At 36.7% G+C, this 24663-nt stretch overlaps 1 protein-coding gene and 1 pseudogene across 2 annotated transcripts in view; one reads left to right on the forward strand and one right to left on the reverse strand.

Annotated features, from left to right (window-relative positions):
• Positions 1-24663, forward strand: part of DEPDC1B (DEP domain containing 1B) — a 94294-nt gene that overhangs the window by 56107 nt on the left and 13524 nt on the right. The gene's annotated exons all lie outside the window — the stretch shown is intronic.
• LOC131512787 (protein YIPF5-like) lies at positions 15764-16524 on the reverse strand (annotated as a pseudogene).

Genomic DNA, 24663 nt, shown 5'->3' on the forward strand with positions numbered 1-24663 from the left:
TGTTTCAGACCTTTAACTTTCTGGCGGAACAATCCGAGGAAAGGGCCCTGTTTCAGACCTTTAACTTTCCCGCGGAACAATCCAAGAAAGGGCCCTGTTTCAGACCTTTAACTTTCCCGGCCAATGCACCAAATGTTGCATCCACACGACTCCTGAAACAGAATGCTACGGGCACCAGTGACAGTCACAACAAAGTTTATTACAATGAGAGGCAAGGCCGACCGATCGATCGGGACCAACACTCTTGATAAGAGTGCGGCCTCGAACAGCCGGGGGACAGAGTTTTTATAACCGATCACATCGTTTTATCATCACCTGGGAACAGAACAAAGAAACAATTTCCAGATGAGTTAGAAACAGTTGCCTAATGAGGTGTTTACTTTAGACTTTCTGCCTCTAAGTTGCAACCAGTGGATCTCCTTGACCCTGCCTCTGATGCTCTTTTCTTTGAACTTTTGTTTCCTTAATTGGTGAAGCCTAATTTACAAGAGTATGAGGCGTAATTTATAAGAGTAAAGCAAGGCTGTTATCTCTTAACCTTCAATGTCAACACAAAGCTGTTATTTTTCAAGCTAAGCATTAGCCCTACACTACAATTTAACCCTTACATTACTATTCTTCACATAGATCTGTATGTCAGAATTTACAGTGTCACAAAAGCAGGGTAGAGAGGAAAAAAAAATCATTGTTATTGCTGTAGGCCTTTTTGGTATTGTTCCTTTCTTCTTGCATATCAGATTTTCCTGTTGCTATTGTGATTGTTCAATAAATATTATTCTTTTATTGTTTGCTTTAATGACCGATCATTGTGTAGATATCATACTCTGTTATGTAAATTAGTAGGAATTTGCATGCTCTTGTTCCTGAGTACTGGGGGGCTTAGCCCCCTGCCCTGCCCCGCCCTGCCCTTTCTTCTGCTTTCCATCTTATTGGAAAGTATGGATGCCACCATAGAAAATACTCATAGTATGAGTAATTTACCTGATCTCATAGTACAGTACTTTAAAATTTAAGATTCTGTAAGTTTTCTGATAAGAAGAAACAAAGTACAAAACTATAAATCATGCACATAAGAGTGAGTTTGTTTTTAGAGGGATTAGTATTGGGAACAGATGAAAGGATTAGGCCTGTTACAGGTGTTTGAGACCACTGGACTGTCTTGGTATTTTGTTTTCAACCAAAGAGGATCGAGTGCTTATGTCCTTTTGAACATCGTACCTAATGATGAATACTTGCTGTTGTTTAATATGCATTTGGACTCATTGAGTAGATTCTTTTAGCCACTCACTGCCATGTGCCACTGGTAAAATAAGAATTCTAAAGACTGGAATAAAAATTACTTAGGTTTTCTTTTCATTTTCCATTTTCATAATGTTATGTAGTAAAAATGATCTGCTTTGGAAACACAAGTACTTGGAACTTTTTTTGGAGAAGAGATTCCAGTGTGAATCAGCTGTGTTTATGACATCACTGATCTGTTCTACCACAATTGTTCATTTTGATCTCTGCTAGGAATTAAAGCTGATTATTTCCAAATTGATGTCAGAATAAGCCTCCTTCTAAAGTATCACTTATACAGGGTTTAGGGTGGAGAAGGATGGATAGATTGGAGAATTTTGGCAGTTAAGTATCAGCAAGAATAGACTAATGTGTGCAGATAGTCAAGATTTATTATCCTTCTCTGATCCAGTCCTTCTCAAGTGAACATGTTTGAGACACCTTGCGTTGAAAACCATATATTTTAGATCCTTATGTAGTAAAAGGAGAAATATAAACACGTATAGATTATCATAAATTTGATCATCATTTGATCAATGAAGATCATCTAGTATAGTAATCTTGTTAAGAGTCTGTGGGAAAAGGTATTATATATAGATATGTGCAAAGCAGATATATAGGTTGAATCTTGGTGTGGTTGACTCAATTCTTCAAACCTTTTGACTTACTTGGACTGCAGTAGGATGCTATTAGATTAGATAAGTAAGTAATAAAGTAGGTAATCAGCATACTTTGTGTAGCAGCTAAAAATCCTATAGCATTTTCAGTGGAAATAGTTTTCAGTTTAATTAATGGGCTTTTTTGAGGTTGATTCCTTTGCTTCTAGAATGAAATAATGCTAGCTTGATGTAAAAGTTGTGACCTTGAGAGCTGTTAGTCATTGATATGTGAAAAAAAAAAAAGTCTAAGAGTTCTTAAACAAAAAAAAAAAAAGAAAAAAAAGATTTTTTGGAGCTATGAGAATTATTCTTTAATCACTAGAAAATGATTTAATTTGGGTCAGCAGTCTGATCAAACAACATAGCTGTATATAATAATAAATTTTCATTTCTAAAATGTCAGTTTGTTATTAAGATAGAATTTGGCTGACTCTTAAGTGGGGTGAATGAGATGGTGTAGCATCCTTCACTCCATTCCATGTGTACCCTAGAATCCACTGAGCTGTGTAGCTTGCTGTAATTTGTCATATTGAGGAAAAATGGACACCCGTAGGAGGCACAAAAAGGCATAGCAGCAGGGGATGGTGTTTGGACAGTTGAGAGACTTGTGGGTTGTATAATGTTATAATCTTAGTTCCCAAACTGGTGATCTCTGGGCCAGATCTGAGTTATAAATACATCTGATTTGACCTCTGTGTTTTGTTTTATTTTGTTTTGTTAATGTTTATTTTTGAGAGAGAGAGACAGAGACAGAGATAGAGACAGAGTATGGGCGGGGCGTGGGAGAGGGAGACTCAATCAGAAGCAGACTCCAGGCTCTGAGCCATCAGCACAAAGCCCAACGTGTGGCTTGAACTCACGAACTGCGAGCTTGAGCTGAAGTCAGATGCTCAACCGACTAAGCCACCCTGGCACACCGACCCCTGTGTTTTAAAAAGAAAATGTAATTAATTGCCAAACTTTAAGAAACAGGAAGTTCAGGTAAGAATTTGTAAATTTGTGAAGAGAAAAAGTGGAAAATGTGGCTGCTCTGGGCTTGAATTTACATGGGCACCAACTGTTGCATCTGTGTGGCTAGTGCCGCCACTAGAAGGAGCAAGTGTTCCAGGGACACAAACTCCAATTTGCAGTGCTTCCCACTGCTTCTCAGACTCTCAAGCTAAGTTCACTTGACTCTTTGCTCATTTATCCCTTTTGTCTGCACTTGGGCTTTTGGCTTCTGGTTTATTTGCTCAGAGGCTGGAATACTGAGTAGCTCTTTCCTGCTCCCTACCTTCTAAAATGTCAAGTTTAGAAAATGCCATTGAAATTCACTAGATTGATCGTACACTGGATTATCAAATTAAATAGCTGAGATCTTCTATGTATTTTTTAAGCCAGAGACACCTATAAGGGTTAACTTTCCAATCTTTGATTCTTTTGTCTGATGACTTCTCAGATATCCTGTGGAGCTATATGCCATCATGGACTTATTTCCTCTTGTTACGTTCTTCAAGTTATCTTAGGGTCTGTGTCCCATAGTAATTCTTAAGGGAAAACAATTCTTTTTTTCAGAGAGTGCCTAGTTGGTTTGCTTGACCAGACAGAGGGCTCTTGCCCATGTTAGTCCAAAGTTCTTGCTGGTGGTTCTCTTTGCTCTCAGAGCCCAGGGCTTATGGCTGGAGTTTTTGAAGATGTAGATGAGCCAAGGTAAGGATGTTGAATCACCTCCAAATAAAATGACTACTGTTAAGTCAATTGCTGGAATAAAGTGGGGTTAGTTGCTCCTTAAATATAGCAATTTAGGAAAGTGCCTAGGTATTTCTTGGCTATAACAAAATATCTAAGCTGTTTGTAAATATACCAGTAATCACTAGGATAGCTGATAAAACTTCTGGGGGAAAAAACTTAAGACTTTTCTCATACCATTCATCAGGATAAATTCCAGCTGAATTAGAGAATTAAATGTAAAAAATGTACATCTAAAATATAGTTGATATTGGGTGGGTGAAGGACTTTCTCAGCCTGAAAGCAAAAGAAGTCATAAAAGTGCTATAGCAGTTTGGGACTCTTCATGTAGGAAAGGGCATCATGTTGTGATAGGTGAATCTGTGTCTACTTTTAAGCAATTCAAAGACGACTTGTTTGTGTTTCCTTAAAAGCCCCTAGAGAAATAGTCTCTCTTGATATGTCTTTCTTTAGGCAGGGAGTTCTGACCAATTGATGTGTAGTCTGAATTCTTTTGCCTTAGTATAAACCTTTTCCTTTTTATACCTCTTCTCTGTGAAAATGAAACTTTTTTTTTTATTATTTCTTTCGTTGTTCGAAAACTTGAGTCTTCTTGAGTCTCTCCTTCTCTGGCTGAACAGACTCGATCCCACTGGCCTTTTGGGGAATGCTGGGCCCTTTCAAAAGTCTTCATATTTCACTATTTTTTTTTTTTTGAAGCTCCCATAAGGGATCGCTTATTGATAACATAGCATATATTAGTAGAAATGCCATTTCTACTTTACAGAAATAAAAATTTGTGTTTGTAATGATTTGAGAATGGAAATCTGATGTAACCACTAGAGAATGGGAAGGAGGGTGACAAAGGTAGTTGTCATACAAAGCACTGACAACTCTGAAGCCTGTCATGTGATCTTCATGGCTGAGGTGTCACCTAATCTCTAATCATAGAGAATATTATTTTAATTTTACTTATTTTTATCATAAGGAACACTTGGATTTTTTTGAGTATTCAATTATTTATTCACTCATCCTTCATCACTGGGGCTAAATAATGAAATGTTTCCCTGATTGAAAAAGTCTCAAGATGAATTATTTGGTGGATTATTATCTTTTCATTATTTTATTCTTTTTTTTGTTTGTTCATTATTTTATTCTTATTTTACCAATGGAAACATCTCCAAACTCAAGAACTTTGTTTGTTCACTGAGGTGTACCCACTTAGATGACTCACTCTGCCTTTCTAGACCCTGGTTTTTTCATTGGTAAATGGCAGTAATGCCTATTATACTTTTAGATATGAAAACATGAAATTTAAAGTAGTGGGTTACACTTGTTTTCCTACTAAGTTTCTTTTTTTTTGTTTTGAAAAATACAAAAAAATGGCAAAATGTATAAATTAAGATAGGATGATCATATGTTGCTAGCTAGCCATATCTTCTTTCAAATGATAGCAAGATTTTTTTAATGTGAAACTACTTGTGATACATCTTTATAATCCATGATTGGGATAAGCACTAGTATATCATTCTGAAATGCAAGAAACGAGTTACCTTTAGGGCTGCCAAAGGTACTTGTCATTTTCTTGCAAAGGAAGACTCAGTATTTTTATGGTGATGTTGAGGTTGAAGAAATGATGAAAGATGAAAAGTTACTCTTTTAGCTTTTGTTCAGCAAAGTGAAATTAATCCAAAGAATAAAGTAGTTAGTCTTTTAAACTCTTTGGTTATAAAATGAGGAGAGCCTACTAATATCCCTCAGGAGCTCTTAAAACCTAAAACAGCCCCCAAGAAGCTCTTTAAAATCAGTAGTAGTTTATGATCTTGAAGAATCCAATAGTACTTGTTGAAGATGTGCTTTGAGTTCAACTGTATACCATCATGTGTATTTTAAAACTAAATTCTCTTGCAATCATTTCCCCGAGTTCTGTAGTGTGCTTTTGTCATTAACATTTTATGAAAGAAAATAAACGTAATGGTCAGCAATGAGAAAGAAGTTAGGAAACAGAGAAATCAGATTAAACTGTTTTTGAGAATCTAAGTATTCTGCATGTGTTTGAACTGAGGAAAGCATTATGTCGCACTCCAACATTCAAAAGCAGAACTAAAAGTGAGTCCTGCTTTGACATTTAGACAGATTGAAAAATAACATCCTTGGAACTGGTTGCCAAGAAGGACCGAAGTATTACAGGTGCTTCAAATCTCAGCTTTTCCCCATACGTCTTCCCTTTGATCATATTCATACCACTTCATGGATCACCCATGTGCTAAGGATTTCCACTCCTTACTTTCATCCTCGATCTGTCTCCTGAGCTCTGACCAGAATATCTCTCTGGCTCTGGCTGTGTATTCCTGGATGTTTGTTATACAAGAGCCTTGGTTCAAATTCAGGAGTCTTTGTAAGCCACTATTTCAGAAACTGTGTGTTGGATGTGAATTCTCTGTAGTAGAACAGTGTTAAAAAGACAGAATATACATAGTAGGTATATTTGTAGACTTTGTTTTAAATACCTATGTATATGCGTATATATTGTGACATAACATATATTTCTTAATTTTTGTTGTAGTAAAAAATTTTTGAAAAAAACCCCTACTTTAAATTTCATCTCCATTTACCTACATAGTAAGATGACTATGAGGATTTAATGAATGAGAAAATCTCTCAAAGTGTAATATTTCTCAGATATTACTAGTAATAGTAGTTAATGGTGAAAGATGCTTATGCTATATGTGGTTTGTCCTTTAAATTTCGATAAAAAAATAACTTTTTACTTATGGATCATATATATTTTTTTAAGTTTATTTATTTTGAGAGAGAGAGGGTGGGGGAGAGGGAGAACACAAACACTGAAGAGGCAGAGAGGGAGAGAGAGAATCCCAAGAAGGCTTGGTGCTGTCAGCCCAGAGCCTGATGTGGGGCTTGAACCCATGAACTGTGAGATCATGACATGAGCCAAAATCAAGAATCGGCCACTTAACCTACTGAGACACCCAGGCGGCCCCTATGGATCATATTGTTTAGAGTTACATTCAATTTTTCCTTCTTTTTGTGGTGGAATTAGCATTTTAAAGTGGTTTGGAGGTTTCTTCAGGGTTACACTACATTGTAGTTTTACTTGATGAGAGAGAAATGAGGAGAAGAAATGGTTTTATGTGCTCTCTCTGGTATAAAGGAACTAGTTTCAGATTTCACTATGTTGAGAAATTCTCTTCTTTTTACCATCTACTTCTGCCCCCAGTTGAAGAATGCAGAGTGATATTTTGACTATCTGCGTATGAAATATTTGTGCATATTCTTTGAGCCAACATTTCTACTTATAGGAATTTATCCTTAGGAAATAATTGGCCACATGGACAAAGTCAGTAATATAGAATGGTATTGAGGCGTGTCTGCCCTAGACCATGTAAGTAAGCTCACACCCCACTTTGCCACTAACTAGCTGTGTGATTTGGGCAAGTGACCTCATTTCTTTAAGCCTCACTGTCTTTATCTGTAAGTGGGATTAATGATGGTTAAATACCTTATAGAGTTTTTGTAAAGATTAAACGAGATAATGTTTAGTGTTTAGAACACTATTAGGTACATAATAAAGTATGTTTAATGTTAATTCCATTAATGTTAACTATTTTCTTCTCCCATAAAAAAATTAGTTTTATTATTATATATATTATATATATATTATATATATATAATGTATATATTAGCTTCTCTTATTTTTTTATTCTGATTTTTAAAGACAGAAAAATAAGCTTCAAAACCACTATCACACTTTTAAAATTCCTTTCTGTAGTGGAAGATCTTGTACTTTAGTTCAAAAAGTATTTTGTGAGATTCATGTGCTTTTACATGTAGTAGAACTATCTACTCTCATCAAGATTAATGGCATGGAAGTGTTGCAAATTGCCACATTCTACAAATATTTTTACTTTTAATCTAGTCTTCTATTTTTCTCTGGCATGTATAGTGATGTGATAAACTGGGGCACAGTTAAATGTCTTTGGGACCATGTTTTTCCCCTTGTCTATAATATCTATATTTCTAATGCTAAGGGAATTCTAGGACTATGACTTTTTATGCTATTGCCTCTTGAAACTTTCCAAAATATTTAAAAAGAATAATTTATAAAGTATTCCCCTGCCAGTTTTCTAAACTTCCTACCAGTTAATATTTTTGTGATTACAAGTTGTGGCTTTGATGTGGTTGAGCAATGCTATTAGTTTATGTCTCCTTTATTCCCTAGGTTCAATTTCTTTTAAAATATAGATTTACTTAATGGCTACTAGAGCTTGAAGACTTTTTTTTCAGGTTCCTGAAGATTTTGGTGGTAGACTCCTTAATGGTATAAAACAATGATGATGGATGGCTGACAGATAAACTTTTTAAACCTACTCCAAAATTATTATTTTTTTTTCTTTAGGACTCTTAGAATAGTCAAGAAAAATATATCTGTCAGTGTTAATAAAGGATATAGAGTATGGTATTAATTCAAGAGTGTAATCTTTTAATTAGCAATTAATAATTGCTGACCGTCAATTTTAAAACTAAATTAAAACCAAGTAGAGTTTATTGGAAGCAGGTTGATGATTATATGTTGATAATTATGTGTGTAAGGGAGGAAGAACACATTGGTGTGAATCCCAGGTGTATTTTGTGTTTATTTATTTTTTTTAATTTTTTTTTTTTTTTTTTTACGTTTATTTATTTTTGAGACAGAGAGAGACAGAGCATGAATGGGGGAGGGTCAGAGAGAGGGAGACACAGAATCCGAAACAGGCTCCGGGCTCTGAGCTGTCAGCACAGGGGCCCGATGCGGGGCTTGAACTCACGGACCGCGAGATCGTGACCTGAGCGAAGTCGGCGCTCAACCGCCTGAGCCACCCAGGCGCCCCTGTGTTTATTTATTTTTGAGAGAGAGACGGGGGTGGGGGAGGGGCAGAGAGAGAGGGAGAAACAGAATTGAAAGCAGGCTCCAGGCTCTGAGCTGTTAGCACAGAGCCCAACATGGGCCTTGAACTCACAGACTATGAGAGGATGACCTGAGCTGAAGTCGTATGCTCAATTGATGAGCCACCCAGGTGTCCCCCGGATGTATTCTTGGGGCAAGTCTTAACTACTTTGGCATAGCCTTTTTATAAAACAGTTTGGCATTTCTTTAAAAAAGGTTAAACATTGCCATATGAGTCAGCAGTTCCACTCTTAGCTATATACCAAACAGTCGATAACATATGTCACACAACCACTAAATGTTGATGGCAGCATTATTCATAACAACCAAAAAGTGGAAATAATGGAGATCTCCATGAAATGATGAATGAGGGAGGAGCCAAGATGGCAGAACAGCATGGAAGCTTTTTGTGTGTCTCGCATCCATGAAATACAGCCAGACCAACACTAAACCATCCTACACACCTAGAAAACCGATCTGAGGATTAACACAACAATCTGCACAACTTGAACCACCGAACTCAGCAGGTACGTGGTGGGGAGAGCTAAACTTGGGGAGCGAGAAGCCACGAGAAGGGAGGTGCTTTTGTGGGTGGAGAGAGGACAGATACGGGGTGGGGGGATATGGGAAAAGCACCCCTCCCCAAAAGCAGCTGGAGAGAAAGTGGAAAATTGGAAACAGCCGCAGGGACTAAACTGAAAAGGGAGAAAGGAGAAAGAAGAGGGTTTAAATTCCATTAAGACTGTAAACAAGGGGAGCGCAAAGACTGCAACTCCACAGCTTGATACCTGGTGGTTGCAGGATATATTCAGTGTGCTGAATCAGAAAAATATGCAGCCAAGAATTTTTTATCCAGCAAGGCTGTCATTCAAAATAGAAGGAGAGATAAAAAGTTTCCCAGACAAAAATTAAAGGAGTTTGTGACCACTAAACCAGCGCTGCAAGAAATTTTAAGGGGGACTTTTCTGAGGGGGGAAAAGATGAAAATATATATATACACACCAAAAGCAACAAAAGATTAGAAACGACCAGAGAACACCACCAACACTCCAACTCTACAAGCGTCATAATGACAACAAATTCATATCTTTCAGTACTCACTCTAAATGTCAATGGACTCAATGCTCCAATCAAAAGACATAGGTTAACAGAATGGATAAGAAAACAATATCCATCTATATGCTGTTTACAAGAGACCCACTTTAGACCTAAAGATACCTTCAGATTGAAAATAAGGGGATGGAGAACCATCTATCATGCTAATGGCCGATGAAAGAAAGCCATGTTTATATCACTCAATCTAGACTTTAAAATAAAGATTGTAAGAAGAGATGAAGAAGGGCATTATATCATAATTAAGGGGTCTATCCACCAAGAAGACCTAACAATTGTAAATATTTATGCTCCAAATATGAGAGCACTCAAATATATAAATCAATTAATCACAAACATAAAGACACTCATTGATAATAATACCATTATAGTAGGGGACTTCAACACCCTCCTTCAGCAATGGACAGATCATCTAAACACAAAATCAACAAGGAAACAATGGCTTTGAATGACACACTGGACCAGATGGACTTAACAGATATGTTCAGAACATTTCATCCTAAAGCAGCAGAATATACATTCTCCAGTGCACATGGAACGTTCTCCAGAATAGACCATATACTGGGACACAAATCAGCCCTAAGTAAGTACAAAAAGATCAAGATCATACCGTGCATATTTTCAGACCATAATGCTATGAAACTCGAAATCAACCACAAGAAAAAATTTGCAAAGGTAACAAATACTTGGAGACTGAAGAACATCCTAGTAAAGAATGAATGGGCTAACCAAGCAGTTAAAGAGGAAATTAAAAAATATATGGAAGTCAATGAAACTGATAACACCACAACCCCAAACCTCTGGGACACAGCAAAGGCAGTCATAAGAGGAAAGTATATAGCAATCCAGGCCTTCCTAAAGAAGGAAGAAAGATCTCAGATACACAATCTAAACTTATGCCTTAAGGAGATGGGAAAAGAATAGCAAAAAAAAACCCAAACCAGCAGAAGACAGGAAATAATAAAGATTAGAGCAGAAATTAATGCTATCGAAACCAAAAAAACAGATCAATGAAACTAGAAGCTTGTTCTTTGAAAGAATTAACAAAATTGATAAACCACTAGCCAGTTTGATCCAGAAGAAAAAGGAAAGGATCCAAATAAGTAAAATCAAGAATGAAAGAAGAGAGATCACAACCAACACAACAGAAATAAAAACAATAATAAGAGAATATTATGAGCAATTATATGCCAGTGGGTAATCTGGAAGAAATGGACAAATTCCTAGAAACATATATACTACCAAAACTGAAACAGGAAGAAATAGAAAATTTGAACAGACCCATAACCAGTAAGGAAATCGAATTAGTAATAAAAAATCTGCCAAAAAACAAGTGTCCAGGACCAAATGGCTTTCCAGGGGAATTCTACCAAACATTTAAGGAAGAGTTAACACCTATTCTCTTGAAACTGTTCCAAAAAATAGAAATGGAAGGAAAACTTCCAAACTCTTTCTATGAAGCCAGCATTACCTTGATTCCAAAACCAGACAGAGACCCCACTAAAAAGGAGAACTATAAACCAATTTCCCTGATGAACATGGATCCAAAAATCCTCAACAAGATATTAGCCAACCAGATCCAATAATACATTAAAAAAATTATTCACCATGACCAAGTGGGATTTATACCTGGGATGCAGGGCTGGTTCAATATCTGCAAAACAATTCACGGGATTCATCACATCAGTAAAAGAAAGGACAAGAACCATATGATCCTCTCAATAGATGCAGAGAAAGCATTTGACAAAATACAGCATCCTTTCTTGATAAAAACCCTCAAAGTAGGGATAGAAGGAGCATACCTCGAGGTCATAAAAGCCATATGTGAAGGACCCAACAGCTATATCATCCTCAATGGTGACAAACTGAGAGCTTTCCCCTAAGGTCAGGAACAAGACAGGGATGTCCACTCTCACCACTGTTATTCAACATAGTGTTGGAAGTCTTAGCCTCAGCAATCAGACAACACAAAGAAATCAAAGGCATCCAGATGGGCCAGGAGGTGGTCAAACTTTCACTCTTTGCAGATGACATGATACTCTATATGGAAAACCCAAAAGATTCCACCATCCAAAAAACTGCTAGAACTGATTCATGAATTCAGCAAAGTTGCAGGATATAAAATCAACACACAGAAATCAGTTGCATTCCTATACACCAACAATGAAGTGACAGAGAAATCAAGGAATCGATCCCATTTACAGTTGCACCAAAAACCATAAAATACCTAGGAATAAATCTAACCAAAGAGGTAAAAAATCTGAAAATTATAGAAAGCTTATGAAAGAATTTGAAGACACAAAAAAATGAAAAAGATTCCATGCTCCTGGATAGGAAGAACAGATATTGTTAAAATGTTGATAATACCCAAAGCAATCTACATATTCAATGCAATCCCTATGAAAGTAACACCAGCATTCTTCACGGAGCTAGAACAAACAATCCTAAAATTTGTATGGGAGCAGAAAAGACCCCGAATAGCCAAAACGATCTTGGAAAAGAAAACCAAAGCAGAAGGCATCACAGTCCCAGACTTCAAGCTATACTACAAAGCTGTAATCATCAAGACAGTATGGTACTGGCACAAGAACAGACACTCAGATCAATAGAACAGAATAGAGAACCCAGAAATGGACCCACAAACGTATGGCCAATTAATCTTTGACAAAGCAGGAAAGAATATCCAATGGAATAAAGACAGTCTCTTCAGCAAGTGGTGCTGGGAAAACTGGACAGTGACATGCAGAAGAATGAACCTGGACCACTTTCTTACACCATACACAAAAACAAACTCAAAATGGATGAAAGACCTCAATGTAAGACAGGAAGCCATCAAATCCTCAAGGAGAAATCAGGCAAAAACCTCTTTGATCTTGGCCGCAGCAACTTCTTACTCAACTTACTCAACTTCTTGCCTCTTGTCTCTGGAGGCAAGGGAAACAAAAGCAAAAATGAACTACTGGGACCTCATCAAAATAAAAACTTCTGCACGGTGAAGGAAACAATCAGCAAAACTAAAAGGCAACCGACAGAATGGGAGAAGATATTTGCAAACAACATATCAGATAAAGGGTTAGTATCCAAAACTTGTAAAGAACTTCAACACCCAAAAAACAAAGAATCCAGTGAAGAAATGGGCAAAAGACATGAATAGACACTTCTCCAAGGTAGACATCCAGATGGTCAACTGACACATGAAAAAATGCTCAACATCACTCATCGTCAGGGAAATACAAATCAAAACCACAGTGAGATACCACCTCACACCTGTCAGCTTGGCTAACATTAACAACTCAGGCAGCAATAGATATTGGTGAGGATGTAGAGAAAGAGGATCTCTTTTGCATTGTTGGTGGGAATGCAAGCTGGTGTAGCCGCTCTGAAAAACAGTATGGGGGTTCCTCAAAAAACTAAAAATAGAACTACCCTAGAACCCAGAAATTGCACTACTAGGCATTTATCCACGGGATACAGGTGTGTTGTTTCGAAGGTGCAAACATGCACCCCCATGTTTATAGAAGCACTATCCACAATAGCCAAAGTATGGAAAGAGCCCAAATGTCCATCGATGGATGAATGGATAAAGAAGAGGTGGTATATCTATACAATGGAGTATTATTCGGCAATCAAAAAGAATGGAATCTTGCCATTTGCAACTACGTAGATGGAACTGGAGGGTATTATGCTAAGTGAAATTAGTCAGTGAGAGAAAGACAAAAATCATATGACTTCACTCATATGAGGACTTGAAGAGACAAGACGAATTAACATAAGGGAAGGGAAACAAAAATAATATAAAAACAGGGAAGGGGCCAAAACAGAAGAGACTCATAAATATGGAGAACAAACTGAGGTTTGGTGGAGGGGTTGTGGAAAAGGAGATGGGCTAAATGGGTAAGGGGCATTAAGGAATCTACTCCTGAAATCATTGTTTTACTGTATGCTAACCAATTTGGATGTAAATTTTAAAAAATAAAAAATGAAATTAAAAAACAAACTAAAAAGAAAAAAAGTGATGAATGAAAATATTTAATATATCCACACGATAGAATATTATGCAACCATGAAAAGGAATGAAGTATTGTTACATGCTATAACATGGTTGAACCTTGAAACATTATTCTAAGTGAAAGAAGCCAGACACAAAATACCTTATTTTGTATGATTCCATTTATATGAAATGTTCAAAACAGGCAAATCTGTGACTGTGATTAGTGTTTTCTATGAGGTGAGGGGAGAAGAGAATGGGGAGTGAGTGTTAATTGGTATGAGGGTTTCTTTTTTGAGTGACAGAAATATTCTGGAATTAGATAGTGGTGATGGACCTAACTTAATAAATATACTAAAAACTGCTGAATTGTACATTTAAAGATAATTTCATAACAAAAAACAGAGAAAAAGAACCAAATTGGACTTTAGGACTTAAAACACAATATTATAAGTGGAAATTTCATTGAATGGGTTTAGGAACAGATTAGACATTGCAGAAGAAAAGATCGGTGAACTTGAATATACAGTAATAAAAGCTAGCCTAAAGAAAGCACAGAGGGAACAGGGTCCAGAAACAAAACAAACAACATGCGTCAAACATAGCCCTAGTGACATATAGAGCAATATGAAGTAGTCTAATATACATGTAATTGGAATCCCTGAAGGAGGTCCTTAAAAACCAGCTCATGTATTATATATTTTTTAAACCACATCCCTATCATTCTTGGAACACTTTCTTATTTTCTGACAGGAAAGGTCCTTATTCTTTCTTTCTCAGGCATTTCTTCAAGGATTCTTGCTTCCTGTGAGTAGAGAATGATATATAGAAGCCAAGATTTAGTAGTTGTTGTGTTCATTTTTATTGGAAATATTGTCTGTAGAAAAAATAATTCTCCAATGACATGAAATGAGTGACCCTGAAATCTGATTTCCAAACTTTCACTTTAAGTACTATTTGGGAGGAGGATAGTGGTTAAATTGTCAGTGTGGAGAGTAATATAAGAGACATCTATGTCCCCATCACCCTAATTTAACACATATACTGTGCAGTGATACAAAACATCCATGTCTTTCTCTATATCTAGAAGCTGAACTACTGGGCTGTTTGCTATTTACATCTTTACAAGTTGAAGCAAATTGCTTTCCAGAGTCACAGCAACTTACACATATATTAGAAATATATTTCTGTTGGACCATTTTTTTTTTTCTTACCAATACTTGGTTTCATCAGGCATTAAATTTTTTTAATTGGGAAAAATTTAATTACTAAGCACCAAGTGCACTTTACATCAATAACTGCAGTACTGAAATTGTGACATTTTAAGTATTTTTCTCAAAAAAGTGTTGGTTTCCACCCCCCCCCCCCCCCCCCCCAGGAAACTTGGAGATTCAACTATATACATTAACATGGCCAGTCTATGTCATTATGGTTTATTCAATGCTAATCTCAACAGGTGTTCATATTTCCATCTACAATAAAGTAGATTGTGAACTTCTTATATTGTTGAATTTTAGCAAAACTCCATGAGATAATTTAAAGGAATATCAAATTTTTGAAGGGCAAACTCCTAAAACTCTACATTGGGATTGCATTTTTGCTTCAAGCTCATCTAACTGGAGAATACAGGCGATTTTTCTTTCTTAATCCCTTGGAGAACTATTTCTGCAATAAGTCTTGTGTCTTCTTAACTATGACTGGGTGGTTTTGAGAAAGGTTATCAGCTCTGTGGTTAGTTTCCCACAGTTGTTAAAATTCTGTCAAAAGCATTTTAATAGTTTACAAGAAAAAACACTTGGTTTTTCAAAGGACACAGGAACAGGAAAGAAATAGCACTTCTTATTTGTATAAGCACAAACATTTAAAGCTACTCATGCTGCAGGTAAATCCAAGATAGTATTCAGAAGTTCTATAAAAATGAACGAAAGATAATCTTTACTTCTACCGTGCCAAAAGCCAAAATTTAGATCTGCATGGGAGATGCAGAGAACTGTAGCAGTTCTCTGGTCTAGTTTAAGAGTTCAGAGTCCTTTTTGGCCCAGTGATGTCCACATGCCAGATAAATTCAGTTCATTAAATGGAAATTAGGGCAAAGACTCCGTTCAACAAAGCACAGGGATATGCTACTAGAAGTGGCTGTTCTTCCATGGCTAATGCAGAATTAAAAATTTTGGAAGGGGAAAAACTGCACCATCCAATAATTCCAGCAGTGAGTGACTCTTGCCATTCCTTGCAAAGAAAATATCACTGCAGAGCTGCAAAGTAGGATCATGGGAAGAAGACAGTATCCACGGACACTTGCCACACAACCAAATGAAACACCTGTCATACTCAGCTTAGTAGACAAAAACATTTCTAGACATCCAAGTGCACTTATGCCACATACATAGCCAAACTGAATTTTGCCAGCCAGTAACAATGTGGCTCCAAAGGCAAGGCAAAAAACCATTGGTCGTGCCAAATCAGTCACATTCATGATGCTGCCATCTGCCACTTGTAATGGATGTAACACTGTTCATGTTTTTTGCCAGATGTGGTCACAATTGATACCTGATTCTTCTAATAAAGGTGGCTTATTCTCAAAGTGTTTTCCATAGACAAGCTAATGTGTTAGAGTGTATGCCTGAGTTGGCTGGAAAATTGGCCCAGTATGTGGCTGTTATGGCTGCCTCATGTCTAGAGGGACAAATTGGCCTTGCTGTGAGTAGTCATAGCCAGCAAACTGTTTGCTATAGGGTCCTCCACTTCCTCCATAGTCATAGGATTGCTGTGATTGGTCATCGATGCTGTAACTTGTCTGGTAGAAATCTGTGTTTGTTATCAAAGCCTTTCATTGCACATGATCAAACGTGGCAGCAGTGTCAGCAACCCCCCCAAAACCCCCAAACGTGGCTTAAGATCCCCAACTGGCCCTGTTGCTACATGTTACAAGGCCAAACAATTGCTGGGGCTTTTTAATTTTTGCAATCTGATGTGTGTGAAAAGCAATCTTGTTGCTGTTTATTGGTCATATGGATTTCTTCTTGGGTGAAATACTTTTTTTGTCTTTTACCCATTTTTTTCTCTTGGTTTCTTCCTTCCCTTTTCTTTCTTTCTTTCTTTCTTTCTTTCTTTCTTTCTTTCTTTCTTTCTTTCTTTCTTTCTTTCTTCGTTCTAAAAATATATTCTAGGTACTAATTCTTCATACCTTGTGTCTTGCAAATATTTCATAGTCTGTGGCTTCTCTTTTGGTTTTAATCAAAAGGTAAAAAAAAACCTTTTATGTTCTATTTTGGTCAAATTAATTTACTTGTGTATCTTAAGAAATCTTTCACAAAGAGATTCTGTACTTTTAAGATTTTTAAGTTTTGCATTTTTCATGTTTAGGGCTCTAATTTCTCTTGATTTGTTTAATTTATTTAAATTTTTTTTTTTCAATGTTTTTTATTTATTTTTGGGACAGAGAGACACAGAGCATGAACGGGGGAGGGGCAGAGAGAGAGGGAGACACAGAATTGGAAACAGGCTCCAGGCTCCGAGCTGTCAGCACAGAGCCCGACGCGGGGCTCGAACTCACAGACGCGAGATCGTGACCTGGCTGAAGTCGGCCGCTTAACCGACTGCGCCACCCAGGCGCCCCTGTTTAATTTATTTAAATGAATAAATAATTTATTTTAACTTTATAAAGTTGACTTTATTAAGGTATAATTAACATACGTAATATACAATTAATATGCACTCATTTTAAGTAGTTCAGTGAGTTTTGATGAGTTTATACTAGCGTAATTAGCATTAAATTAACAGGTCATTTACATTAGTTCTGAAGGTTCTCTTGTGCTCTCTCTTAGTCCCCAACGCCACCACTGGCACCAGACAACCAGAAATAGAAGCTTTTTATCCGATAGATTAGGTTTTATTTTTAAGCGTTTCATACAAGTGGGATTATACACTATGTACTTTGTATCTGGCTTGTTTTGCTGAGTATTCTAGTGCATGGATATACTACAAACCATAATTGGTTTATCCACTTACTTGTTGCAGAACAGGTGGATTGTATCCATTCTTGGGCCATTATGAATAAAGCTGTATGAACATGTATCTTAACTCCTTTTGAGTAAATAGTTAGGGGTGGAATTGCTGAGTCATATGATAAATGTATATTTACTTTCATTATGAAACTGACAAGGTAGTTTCCAAAATTGTTGTGCCATTTTACATCCCCATGATGTGTAAGAGTTTTGGTAGTTCTATATCCTTGTCAACATTTGATACTGTCAGTCTTTTGTTTTAGCTCACTTAGTAGGTGGGTAGTGCTATATCTGTGGTTTTTAGCTGTATGTTTCTAATGACTAGTTATATTGAGCATGTTTTCATTTGCCCAATGGCTTTTCTGTTATCTTCTTTTGTGAAGTGTCTATTGAAATATTCTGCTTTTTATTGGCTTGTTTGTTCTCTTATTGAGTTGTAAGAGGTGTTTGCATACTCTGCCTATAAGTCCTTTCTTTGATTATGTATCGTAAATATTTTCTCCCAAATTGTGGTCTTTTGTTTCTTTTCCTTAACAATGTCTTTGAAAAAGCAGAATCTTTTAGTTTTGATGAAGTCTATTTTATCATTTTCTTTTATGGTTCATGCTTTTTGTCTCAAGAAACCTTTGCTTACCTTTAAATATCATATTTCTTCACATATGTTATCATGTTACCGTATCCTTTTTTTAATCTTTTCTATCCTTTCTGATATTATCATCATCCATTTTGTGTGATATATTGTTTTATAACATTTGTAATAAGCCCTACTGTATGTTATTTTTTCTTTGGGCAGGTAATTTTCTTTTAAAGAAATTATGGAACACAAAGCAATCTTTTATTCACATATTATTCTTTTCATTTATTCACATATTAATCTTTTCTGGGAATCTTCATTCCCTTATGCAGATCCATCTGGTATCATTACTATCTGGTATCATTTTCCTTCTGCTGGAATAATGTCCTGTGACATTTTTATGGTATAGGTCTCTTGGCTGTAGATTTTTAGTGGGAGGTTGGGGTTCTGAAACGTCTTTCTTCATACTTAATTCTGGAAAGTATTTTCAATGGATATTGAATTCTAAGATAATTTTATTTAGCACTTTTAAGGTGTCTTCTGGCTTAAGTAGTTTCTGAAGAAAAGTCTATGGTCATTACTTATTTTTGTTCTTCTGTTTGTAATGTGCCTTTTTTTCCCTCTGACTGTTTTTGAGATTTTCTTTATCACTGATTTTGGGAATTTAATTATAATGTGCTTTTAAGAGTTTTTTTGTGTTTTTTGCCCTTTGATTCATTGAATTTTTTTATTCTGTTGATTTATCGATTTCACCAAATTTGGAACATTTTTAGCAATTATTTCTTCAAATATTTTTTTCTGTGACTCCTACTTTTCTAATGACACAGAGTTTAGGTCATCTGATGTTTTCCCACAGTTTGCTGCAGCTCTGTTTATTTTTTTCCCTACTTTTTTGCCTACTTTGCTTCTATTTTGGCTGATTCATTTACTGTGAACTTAAGTTTTCTTTTTTTGAAGTGTTAATCTGCTATGGTTCTCACCTAGTGAGTGTTTCATTTGAGGATGAGGATTTTTCATTTCTAGAAGTTCCATTTGGTTTTTCTTTATGTCTTCCATTTTCTCCTTCCTGTATTTATATATTTTCTAATAATATGAGAACATAGAATATCTTTTGTAACATACTTTTCTCTAAGTTCTTTATCTGTGGCTATTTTTATGATTTTCTACTAATTTTTTCTCCTGCCATGGGTCATACTTTTTTGCTTCTTGGTATGTCTAGTGATTTTGTTTGAACAAAATGTTTTCCCTTGTTGAGTATCTGAATTTTGTTATCTTCCTTTGAAGAGGGTAAGCTTTGTTCTCTTAGGCAGTTAATTTAATTGAATTTCTTTTTGATGCATTTGTGTCTTATTTTTAAAGCTGTTTTTAAGGCCAGATTAGATTAACCTTTACTGAAGTGAAGTTTGGTCCTACTATTGAAGCTTAATCCTGCTGGGCTTTCTGTGGAATGCCTTCAGTGATCAGCAGGGCTCTCTTCTGTGTGAGCTCTGGGAACTGTTCAGCTCAAAGCTCACTGGTTGCTTTTTGTATGACCTCCTGGAGTTTTGCCTTAATCATGTATATGCATTTCAGTGTTCATCAGAGTCTCAGGGGATTTCTATGCAGGTTTATGGAACCCTTCTTCTGTTTAGTTCCCTGCAGTTGGAACTCTGCTTTGCAATGTCCAGCTGACTCAGCCTCCACAAACTCCAGTCTGTCTCTTCCGTCTGCTTGAGCTCTCTGTCTCTGATACATGTTTTAGAATGTGTCTCTAGGCATAATGTGGGGAAATTGTAGAGCTTGTTTGTTTTGTTCTCTTTTCTCAGGAATTATGGTACTGTTTCGCTATCCCATGTATAAAAATTGTTATTGCATAAAATTTGTCCAGTTTTCTAGCTGTTTGTGGACGGAGGGTTAGTCTGGGCCTTGCTGTTCTATCTTGGTTGGAGTCAGAATTTTCTGTATTTTTAATAATTTAATTTTAATGATTTAATTTTTTTCCTGACATATGGTTATTAGGTTATTCCAAACACCTTTTTTGAACAGACCATTCTTTCCTTGCTGATTGGTGATGACATTTCTGTGATATATCAGGTTCCCAAGCATACTTGGGCCTGTTTCTAGACTTCCAAATTTGTCATGTTGGTCTTTTATGTTTTCTCATGGTAGCATCATACTGTTTAATTAACTATAGCTTTGTAGCAAGTGTTGCTTTCATGTCAGGTGAGTCCCTACTCCTAATTCTTGCCACTTATGGACATGAGATAATTTCTTTTGTGTTTTTCTCAGTGAACTTTTTATCTATTTGAATTATTTGATTGGAGTAAGCAACCAAAGCAGGTCAGCTGTTGTAGTTCATCCTTGAAATCTTGTGTTCAGCCACACAGTTGCTATATCAGTTAGCAAATTAAACGCTGTTGAAAGGTAAGCCTTTTGCCTAAAGAACAACTTTCACCTAAGTTTTAAGACTGTAGCGTTGTACATTATACATTAGTAGTTAATTCTAACAAAGACTTCTATAATCTTTAGGTTAACAAGGGGCCAACTACCAAATATTGTGATAATTCTGTCATTGATGGCAACAAAGGCATCCACATTCTTTCAGCTAAAAAGTCAAGAAAAATTTAAGGGTTATAGATCCTTCTAACATCAGTAAGTCAGACATAGCTGTTTTTACCTAATAATAATGTGGGCATGAGATTGTTCCAGTGAACCAAAAAGTCATAATTGTGAGTCTTTCTGAATTACGCATGGTCAAGTTGACATAACCATTGCATGAGATGATGTTTACATATGTTTATATTTTTTTCCATCCTCTGTCATAGGGTTATGCAACTGCTGAGGCATATAGGCTTGAGGAGGGCATTCTTAGATGATTTGTTACTCAGTAATACAGTTCTGCTGGGGCATTGTGGGACTTTATTTATTCTCTCATCACAGAGATCCAGAGCCAAATTCATGTCTGTGTACTAGTGCACAGTATATTTCTTAACTGACCTTTTAAGAAAATCTAGCCAAAGTTGCATCTGATTTGCATCCTATTTTCCACCCTGGTATTAGTCTTAATGCTTTAATTTAATAGTAGTAATTGTAGTAGTAGCAGCAGCAGCAGCTATCATCAATGCTATTAAAAGTTTCAATTCACGTAGGCTTTCTTTTATAGCCTATGGGCCCTCAGTTCAGTACAATGATTCGGTTTTATGGCCGTCCACCACAATTTACTGCTGGATTAATTGGGATTCATGGAGGTTAAGTGACTTGTCCAAGCATATACAATCAATGGGACCAGGGACTTAAGCCAGATATTCTAGTTCCAATCCTAGCAAGGGAGGACTCATTGTTATTCCTTCATTCATATAGTCATTCATTCACATGTTCACCACAGAAAATATTTAGTAAGCACCTGTGATCTACCAGGTAGTGTTCTACCTGTTGGAGGTATCAGTAAACAAAAGGAATCCCTGCCCATGTAGAGCTTACATTTTATTAAGTCAGAGGGGAAACAATGGTAGATAACAAAAAAGTAAATTCTGTAGTATATTAGGAGGTGATAATGTATAATTAGAAAAAATAGAGGTGCCTGGGTGGCTCAGTCGGTTAAGCGTCTGGCTCTTGAATTTGGGTTCAGATCATGATCCCAGGGTCATGGGATGGAGCCCTGCCTCAGGCTAAGAGTGGAGCCTGCTTGAGATTCATTCTCTTTCTCTCTTTCTCTGACACCCCTACCCTCCCACTCATGCACACTCTCTCTCTCTAAAAAAAGAAAACAAAACAAAAAAAAACAAGTAGGGGGTATTAGGAGTACCAATTTTTATACCTTTTGGGAGGTAGGAACACCTTAATTTTTTAATTTTATCTGATAAATTATTAAATTATGTCAAAATGACAGAATTTGTTGTAAACCTTTCAGATTATGTTGTTTAGAACAATGTTCTGCTCCTTGCCTCCCTCCCCAAGAAGCAGTGCTGTAAAGGACAGCTAAGTTATAAGATCAATTTACAGAATATACTTAATTCATTATGAATTTTATCTGTAGTTAAAATCTAATGATACTGTAGGCCTAATCAGTCCCTACAGTGTTTTGTTTTGTTTTGTTTTTCCTTCCTCTGGTAAAATGCATTCCAGGCTCCAGGAGGGAGTATTAGGAGCCTCATAGTTTCATGTTACTCTTCAAGCTTTGGGCATAAGCAACTCTCCTTCCTTCCACATTCTGAAGTGTTGTTCAGCAGGAGCTTCCCTCATTCAAACTATTGATGGTGGCTCCTCCACAGCCAGAGGCTGCGGCATTGTTTGGGGGAGATTAGGAATTTAATGGAGGAAGGGATCAGTAGCATTGCTTCTCTTTTTACAGGAGGTGGGAAGTTGGCAATTGGAATGAATTGCAGGGAGTTCTCACTTGGGATCCGTGGCAGAAGGAAGGGAGTCCCTGGCTTCACAGGGGGGCCAGTGAGTTATTGGGATGTATGCGAGTCAAGGGTGGACTTTGTCTCCTATTTGTGTAGGTTTGTGTAGATTAATTCCTGAGATGGATTTACTGATACATTCTCACCCTAATTTTCATAAAACCCAGAATCATGACCAACTCCAAGTTTGGGATTTAAGCAACTGGAAGTTTTAGAATTTAGACTTTTTAAAAGATTTGATGAATGTAACTTTTATGTGTTAGTTTAACAGTGTCCCAACAAAGAAATCTGAAAATTAAAAGAAAATTGATGTAGTCTTGATCTTTTCCTTTTTACTACCTTATTTTTATAAGGTTTATTATTGTGATTTTCTTCATAAATATTGTACTGGAAATATTGTTCCATAACTTCAAAATTTACCACTTTTAATAGCCGTGTAATACTCTATTGACAAATAGGTATTTGAATATTCACCTGTACTTTATCAGGAAGTAAAGCTTGCCAAAGGAAATGGATTATGCTTTCAATTAGCTTGCTCTCTCTTTCGTAAAACAATACATATATACAATATACATATTGTATATATACATGAATCATAATAAAATAAGGTAAAATCTGTCAAAAGGTGTTTATAATTTGGAAAAAGAAGGGATTTGTGGGCTAATGTGATAGAAAGCTTTATGGAAAAAGTAGAAGGCTTTGGTGGAGAAAGAGATTTAGAATTTAATTAGTTCTTACTAGTTCCACTTCTTCTATCTTATCCAGACTGTCATCATGCTTCTCATCTTCCTCCTTCTGTGTTACCCCCTTACAATCTCTTCTCTCTAGAGCTGCCAGAGTAAAAAGTAATTCAGGTTAATGATTCCCCTGCCCAGAACCCTCCAGTGATTTCTGAGGTCACTCATAATAAAACTCAAAATTCTTAATGGTAGCCTACAAGGTTCTGCCTGGTGTGGCTCTTACCTTCCACTCTAACCTCCTTTCCTGTTTGAATGCTCTTATACACTCCTCTCTCTTCACACTGGCCTCACTGCTTTTCCTCACACACTCCAAACATACTCTTGTGTCACAATCTCTGTCATTGCTCTTTCCTCCACCTTGGAAATTTGTCTCTCAGATAACTTCTCTGGCTTACTCTCATTTCTTTCAGATCTCTGCTCAAATTTCACCTCCTTAGAGACCTTTCCCAAAAAACCAGAAATGTTTTTCTGAGCACATCCCATCACTCCCCTGCTCCTTTCTTTTTTCTCCATAGCATTTTTCCACCTGCCATATGTTTGTACCTCTTTGCTTATTATCTGCTGGAAAGTAAGCTCCATGACATCAGGCAAGGATTTTGTTTTTATTCCCTACTGTACGTCCTCTTCTAAAATAGTTCCTGGAATACAGGCAAGGCTTAATAAATATTTGTTGGATAAGTGAAAGAAAGAATTAATATTTGATCATAAACCTTTTTTCTTTTCATAGACCTGATTATATAGAGTTCAAAGAAGGTCTAGTGATGAGAATCAGCAGCAGTATTTTCAGTGAACATCTAGGATTGAACTTGGTGTATTAAAGCTCCCCTTCTGCCTCCTTTTCTCTCCCATGCCCACCCACTGCCATCAGGGCCAAACCCAAGCTCCTTAGTCTGGCGTTCAAGGCCTTTTTGGATCTCATCTCTGTTGACCTTTCCAGCTTTACTTCTATGCCAAGCCTGTGGTGTGTCCTAAGGAATGACTTATAATTTCCCTAATGTTACCCTTGCAGATGTCTCTTGAAGCACCTCTCACATTTTGCCATTTACAATTTTTTTTAAAATTTTTTTTTTAATGTTTGTTTATTTTTGAGACAGAGAGAGACAGAGCATGAATGGGGGAGGGTCAGAGAGAGGGAGACACAGAATCTGAAACAGGCTCCAGGCTCTGAGCTGTCAGCAGAGAGCCTGACGCGGGGCTCGAACTCACGGACCGCAGGATTGTGACCTGAGCCGAAGTCGGACGCTTAACCGACTGAGCCACCCAGGCGCCC

This window comes from Neofelis nebulosa, chromosome 1 (genome assembly GCF_028018385.1).
Source record: "Neofelis nebulosa isolate mNeoNeb1 chromosome 1, mNeoNeb1.pri, whole genome shotgun sequence".
Classification (NCBI taxonomy): domain Eukaryota; kingdom Metazoa; phylum Chordata; class Mammalia; order Carnivora; family Felidae; genus Neofelis; species Neofelis nebulosa.